This window comes from Budorcas taxicolor, chromosome 5, assembly GCF_023091745.1.
Source record: "Budorcas taxicolor isolate Tak-1 chromosome 5, Takin1.1, whole genome shotgun sequence".
Lineage (NCBI taxonomy): Eukaryota > Metazoa > Chordata > Mammalia > Artiodactyla > Bovidae > Budorcas > Budorcas taxicolor.
In genome coordinates this window covers 19,256,246-19,262,487 of record NC_068914.1, presented here as the reverse complement: position 1 = coordinate 19,262,487, position 6,242 = coordinate 19,256,246, and positions in this window count along the sequence as shown.

Below are 6,242 nucleotides of genomic sequence, written 5' to 3'. Positions count from 1 at the left end.
TCCTTGTCCGCGCCGTAGAGGAGCCTGACCCCCAGCCAACCACCCTGGTGGACAGGCCCCTGAGGCCCTCCTGAGAAGGGGATGGGAGGCAGCTGTCACACACCATAAGGCGAGGAGAGCAAGGGACAGTGTGTCCGCAGACAGTTAATTCCACAACTTGAATTAACTGGCCAGGCGCTCACCAGATGTCTACTCCTGGGAAAGTGTCTTACCTGCAGCTGAGCCTCAGTTTCTGCGTTTGTGAAATTGTTTTGAGGGAAGTAAATGAGATGATGTCAAAGTTTCTGCCCAGCACGTAGTAGATGCCCAATAAGTGGTCCCTTGGGCTGGATGGGAGGACACCTCCCTCCCACCATTCCAGCCCTGGTCAGGCACCACCATAGACTTTTGTCATTTGAATGAAGATCCCAGGTTCCAGGCCGGAGAAGGCAATGGCATTCCATTCCAGTACTCTTGCCTGGAAAATCCCATGGGCAGAGGAGCCTGGTAGGCTGCAATCCACGGGGTTGCTAAGAGTCAGACACGACTGAGCGACTTCACTTTCACTTTTCACTTTCCTGCATTGGAGAAAGAAATGGCAACCCACTCCAGTGTTCTTGCCTGGAGAATCCCAGGGACGGGGGAGCCTGGTGGGCTGCTGTCTATGGGGTCGCACAGAGTCGGGCAGGACTGAAGTGACTTAGCAGTAGCAGTAGCAGGTTTCAGGCAGATGGAAGAGAGTGAATGGCCCTTTCTTCCCTTCCCTGGGGTTTATCCTGGAGGGACTCTGGGGAAACGATTCCCACCAGGCCACTTCCTAGCCTCCCTTATTCCTCTAGTCCATTCTCTGACCCAGTGGCTGGTGGAGTCTCGGGACTGGAGGGGCCTTAGAGGACACTGAGTATAACCCTGACCTGGGCAAGCATCTTGATCCTAATGGCCAGCAGTGGGTATTTCTGTCTTCCATTCGCTCTGTCTTCCCCAGGACAGCCCTTCAGAGAGCCTGTAGGAGGGAGGGCGCCCCCTCAGGTCTGCCCTTCTGCAGGTGAAACATCTGAGTTTCTTTGGACTTTTGGCTTCCTGTGACTTGCCTCAGTTTCGTCTGTAAATGGGGATGATAGCCTATCTCCTAGAGTTGTGAAGATGAAAGAAGTTCCTCTATGTAAAGCTCTTGGACTAGCACTTGACAAAAGAGATCAATATAAGTTGGTTATATCATTACTATCTTGAGTCTACCTTCCTGAGGAAGTGCTCAAAGTTTCCTTGGCAGTCAGGACCCGGGACTGGGACAGGTCTTATCGGGCTCTTTTGAGCAATGCAGAGTTCAGGAAACGGCTATAAAATCTGCACACTCCAGCCCTGCCGTTTATTTTATGTGTGACTTTGGAAAAGTTATATAACCTCATTGTGCCTCAGTTTCTCTTCATTTACAAAATAGGGATGATAATAGTACCTGGTGATGCTAAGTCATGTCCAACTCTTGCAACCCCACCAGACCCCTCTGTCCATGGGATTTCCCAGGCAAGTATACTGGAGTGGGTTGCATTTCCTTCTCCACAGGATCTTCCTGACCCAGGGATGGAACCCACATCTCCGGCACTGCAGGCAGTTTTCTGTATTGCAGGCAGATTCTTAACCGCTGAGCCTAATATATAGTAAGGCACTTAAAACAGTGCCTGGCATAGTAGGTGCTAAATAAACGTGAGCTATATTTATTATGTGGGCTTTTAATAGTTCAGGAGGAGACCAGGGACCAAAGCGTCCCAGTTGCGGCCGCTGGGTCTGGTCCATTGGCAGGCAAGCTGGCCCCTGAGTACCCCAAGTGGTCAGGATGTCAATCTCAGCGAAGAAGAGTCCCCACCAGAGTCGCCATTTGTTGCAGGAAGGCGGACCCCTTCCAGGGCCCGAAACTGGACTCTTGTCTAACACTCGGAAATGAATTGTCTGAGGAGACACACGTGCTGACAAAGCAAGAGATTTTATTGGGAAAGGGCACCCGGGTGGAGAGCTGGCCAGAGTGCCCAGACCGGTAAGGAACAAGAGACTTTATTGACCTTTCTCCCCTTCCCTCTCTCTTTCCTCTCCTTAACCCTTCCTATCTTTCCCTGTTTTTCTAGTCCCCCGGTCCTGGACCCAGGAATCTGTTCGAAGGGCCCTCAGCCTGAGCTGAGGTTTGGAGACTGATCACCTCCTCTTGGCAGAGAACTCGAATTCTGGTTCTGGTCTGGTATGATTTCGAGTAGGGCCGAGTTCCAGTCCTCCCTTCTCTGGAGGTCCAGAGAAAAGTCCCATAACACCTGGGCATCTGTAGGTGGCAGCAGACGTCTGTAAGGCCACCCCTTTCGCCCCCTCTCTCCCGCCTCCTCCCGCTTCTTCTTTCAACCTGGCTTCCTTTCCTCCCTTGAAATCTTTGATGTTAGTACTTGGATTCTTATATTTAAGGGTTTCCCTGGTGGTGCAGAGGTTAAAACGTCTGCCTGCAATGTGGGAGACCTGGGTTCAATCCCTGGGTCAGCAAGATCCCCTGGAGAAGGAAATGGCAACCCACTCCAGTACTCTTTCTTGGAGAATCCCCATGGACGGAGGAGCTTGGTGGGCTACAGTCCACGGGCCGCAAGGAGTCGGACACGACTGAGCGACTTCACTTTCACTTTAATAGTTCAGTTTCACCTTTTTTGGTTCCCCCTTTTCCTGAGCGACTTCACTTTCACTTTAATAGTTCAGTTTCACCTTTTTTGGTTCCCCCTTTTCCCCCTCCCTTTCTTCTTTCTTTAGCAGCCACATCATTTTAGTGCATTAACGTAAGCTCGTGATCAGTTCCTCCAACTCACCCTCTTTTTTATTTGAATGGTTCTGAATCAGAGCCACTTTCCCGACCTTCTCTCTCCTCTTTTACAGACTTCTTTCCTTCACCATCAGAATCTTTGTGCCATGCCCAAGGACAAGTGGTACCATTCAAAACAAACCCAGCAGTTCAGCCCTTGAGGACCAGGCAGGGCAGTGCCATGGACAGAAAGACATGGGTGTGAAATCAGTTTTCACCATTTATTACCCATGCAGCCCTGCGTAAGTCGTTTAGGCCCTTTAACCTCCTTTTCCACATCTTTAAAGAGGAATTTATCATCTTCTTCTCAAGACTGCTGTGAGGATTAAAAGTCAAGGACCACAGACCCAGTGTCCTTCCTTCTCCCCAAAGTTATGGGTGGAGGCGGAACAGATAGCTTGAGTAAAAGCCTTTCCAGGCAAATTTTAAAAGTGTCGCCTTTCACTCCCCTCCCTACTCCAAAGAACCTCCCAGGAGACCTGCCCGCCACTGCTCTGTTTGAGATCATGCCTCCTCCTAGGGTCACCTGACTGTCAGTCTAGGGTACTGCCAGCCTTGAACCTTCAGCCAAGCAAAGCATCATTGCTCTTATTTAATAAGTGAAACCACTGAGGTTAATGCCTTGCCCAATGTGACACAGCTGGGCAGTAGAGGCAAGAGCACTCCTGGGGACTTCTAGGGAATTGGCTCTGTTGCCCTTCACCCTAGCCTCCCTTCAACGTTCTTGGCCGTTTGAGAGCATCTGAGAAATTATGAGTGTGGTCAGCCAAGGCTAAGAAGCAACCCAGGGCTTCCCATTCTACCCATTCTGGTCAAGCCCTTCATTTCAGAGGCGCTGCTCCCCACCCCACCCCACCCCCAATAGCTGTAGCTGGACCCCTGTGTTGTGTCCCCGGGAGTGTTCTAACCATCAGTTCCACCTTCCTGGAAACTGATTTTCATCTGAGGAGCTGGATGCAGGAGGTGGCAGGGGGCCATGGGATTAAGAAGGCCCTTGAAGGGAGAAGAGCTTCCTGTGTTGACTGGAACCTGTGTGTAAAAGCGTCTGAAGGGAAGGGGGAGGAGATAGAAAGAGACCTGAAATCAAGCTTTCCCTTTGACTTCTGAGGGAAGTCAAAGAGGCAAAAGCCTGAGCAAAGCAGTAGCCGTCAGCCACGGGAGGGAGGGTTTAGTGGGCGGTGGTGAATGTGGGGGAGCTGAGGCCCAGCCAGCAACCTGGCTGAGGTTCAGGCTGACAGTGCGCCACGTGTTAGCTTGCGTGATGCTGTGTCTGGGCATCAGGAGCCTCCGGTTCTAGAGCAAGCTCTACTTGCTGTGTGACCTCAAGCAAGTGGTTCCACCTCTCTGGGCATCAGTGTGAAGAGGGAGACGGATTGGAAGCAAATCATTTGGTGATCGCTAATCTCGTCTCCCAGTCCTCGAATTCCTAGCTCCCAGTGAACACAAGACAGGAGAGTTCTGCCTTTTTCCAGATTGGCTCATCATCCCTCCCGTCCCCTGCTGCCTGTTCCTCCTGCTCTGCTGTCCTCCCAGGGAAAGACCCCCCCCCCCCCCATGTGCACAGCCTGCACACTCGCCAGGTGACAGACTCAGGGCCCACGGGGGCTGGACAGGGGAGGCCAGCGCATAAATGAATGCGGCCGGGCACGGCCACAGGGGCAGTCCTGCCTGGCTTCTGCCACCCAGCTCCTGGAGATCGCTGCCATCAGAATGTAGGCTCAGGGTTGCCAGCTTTTCTGATTTTTTCAGAAGCTAGAAGCCCAGATATTTTTCATGAATTTCAGCTCTCAATTTTAAATGGTTGGGCAGCGAACTCAAAATTACTTTTAAACCTTGTGCAGGCCAAACAAAACACATCTGTGGACTGAATTCAGCTCAAGGCCCTTTTGCAAGTTCTTGAAGCTCTACAGGCCACTGGTTCTCAACCTTGGCTGCACATTAGAATCCTATACAGAAACTTAAAAAAAAAAAAAAGTCACCAGTCCTGGGACCATAGTGCAGACCAATTAAATCAAGTTTCTGGCAGGCAGGGCCCTAGGAATCAGTACTTTTTCAAAACTTTCTGAGTGATTCTAATACGTGGGCAAGGCAGAGACCCACTGCAAGCCCCTTCTTGGCTTTTCCCCTTCCACAAAGGTCCTGGTCTCATGGAGCTCACCATCAGCTATGGGGAGAAATGAATGAGTGAGTGAGTGAGTGATCCCCTTGTCTGTGGTTCACCCCCATACAATTCCCAAATCATGAATCTAATTGTGTCCCTTCTGTGGACGTACAGGTACCTCCCAGAGTAAACTTAAATTCCTCCAGGGACTTCCCTAGGGGCCCAGGGGTTAGGACTCTCTGCTTCCACTGCAGGGTTCAATCCCTAGTTAGAGAATACTGATTTCTGCATACTGCGAGGTCAAGAGACAAAACAAAACCTCCTCCATATGCCATACAACCCCCTCACAACCTGCAGCCTCGAGTCCTACTGTTTCTCCCTTGATCACCCAGACTTCCCTCGGTGAGCATCCCTGCTCTTCCTGTTGAAGAGCTCCATGCCTTTGCTGTCCTGTTCCCACTGCCTGGCTGCCTCCTGATATACCACTCCTTATCTCTCCTTACCTGCCCATCAGCCAGTCCCTTGTCCCATCCTCTCTGCTCCCACATCTCTAGAGCAGCTACTAGACCAACATTTCCCTGTTAGTCTCTCCTTGGAGATTTTAAGCCCCACCCACTCCATGCTGAGGCCAATTACATCACCAGATAATAGTTTTTAAAGATCCCCAGGTGATTCTACTGTACAGCAAAGTTTGAGAATCACTGTCTTGATATTGAAGTACTATTTCCCTTCCCACATCTGTCTCTCTAACTAGCCTATAACCACTCCTTCTCTGTCCCAACCGGGAGCAGAGATCCTTGGTTGTTTGCCACCATACCCTAGCATCCTTCCTTGGTGGATGGGGTGCACGAGGCCTGTGCTGGCCTCTCCCGGGCACCCCCTGTCCTCTAAGCATATAGAGGTGTGCTCTGAGATGCCCAAGGGAATTGGGAGGTGCCCACGTGGAGGGCTGACATGAAGCTGCAGAGTTCCTGTAGGATGTCTCTCCAGTGGCAGGAAAGTCAGCATCTCCAGTGGGAGACTTGATCTCTCTCCCTGGCTGGAAATGCATCCAGGCCTTTGGGGTGAGGAAGGCCACTGGTGTTACCACCATTTCATAAAGGATCAGAATCCACAGGGGAGCGGAAAGGGGTCTCAGCCTGGTGGCAACATGGCTCTCAGCAAGCAGTGACACTGCCAGCATGTTCAGCATCTGTTTGGTGGCGGGGGCAGGAATAACCCTGTGAAGAGTGAGGCCAGGGGAGCTTCAGAGAGACTGAGGTTTGGGCCAGAGTGGGCTCCCTTCCTGGGAGTCAGGAAGTGCCCCTCTTTCTCCTTCACCAGCCAACATTGCCTTCA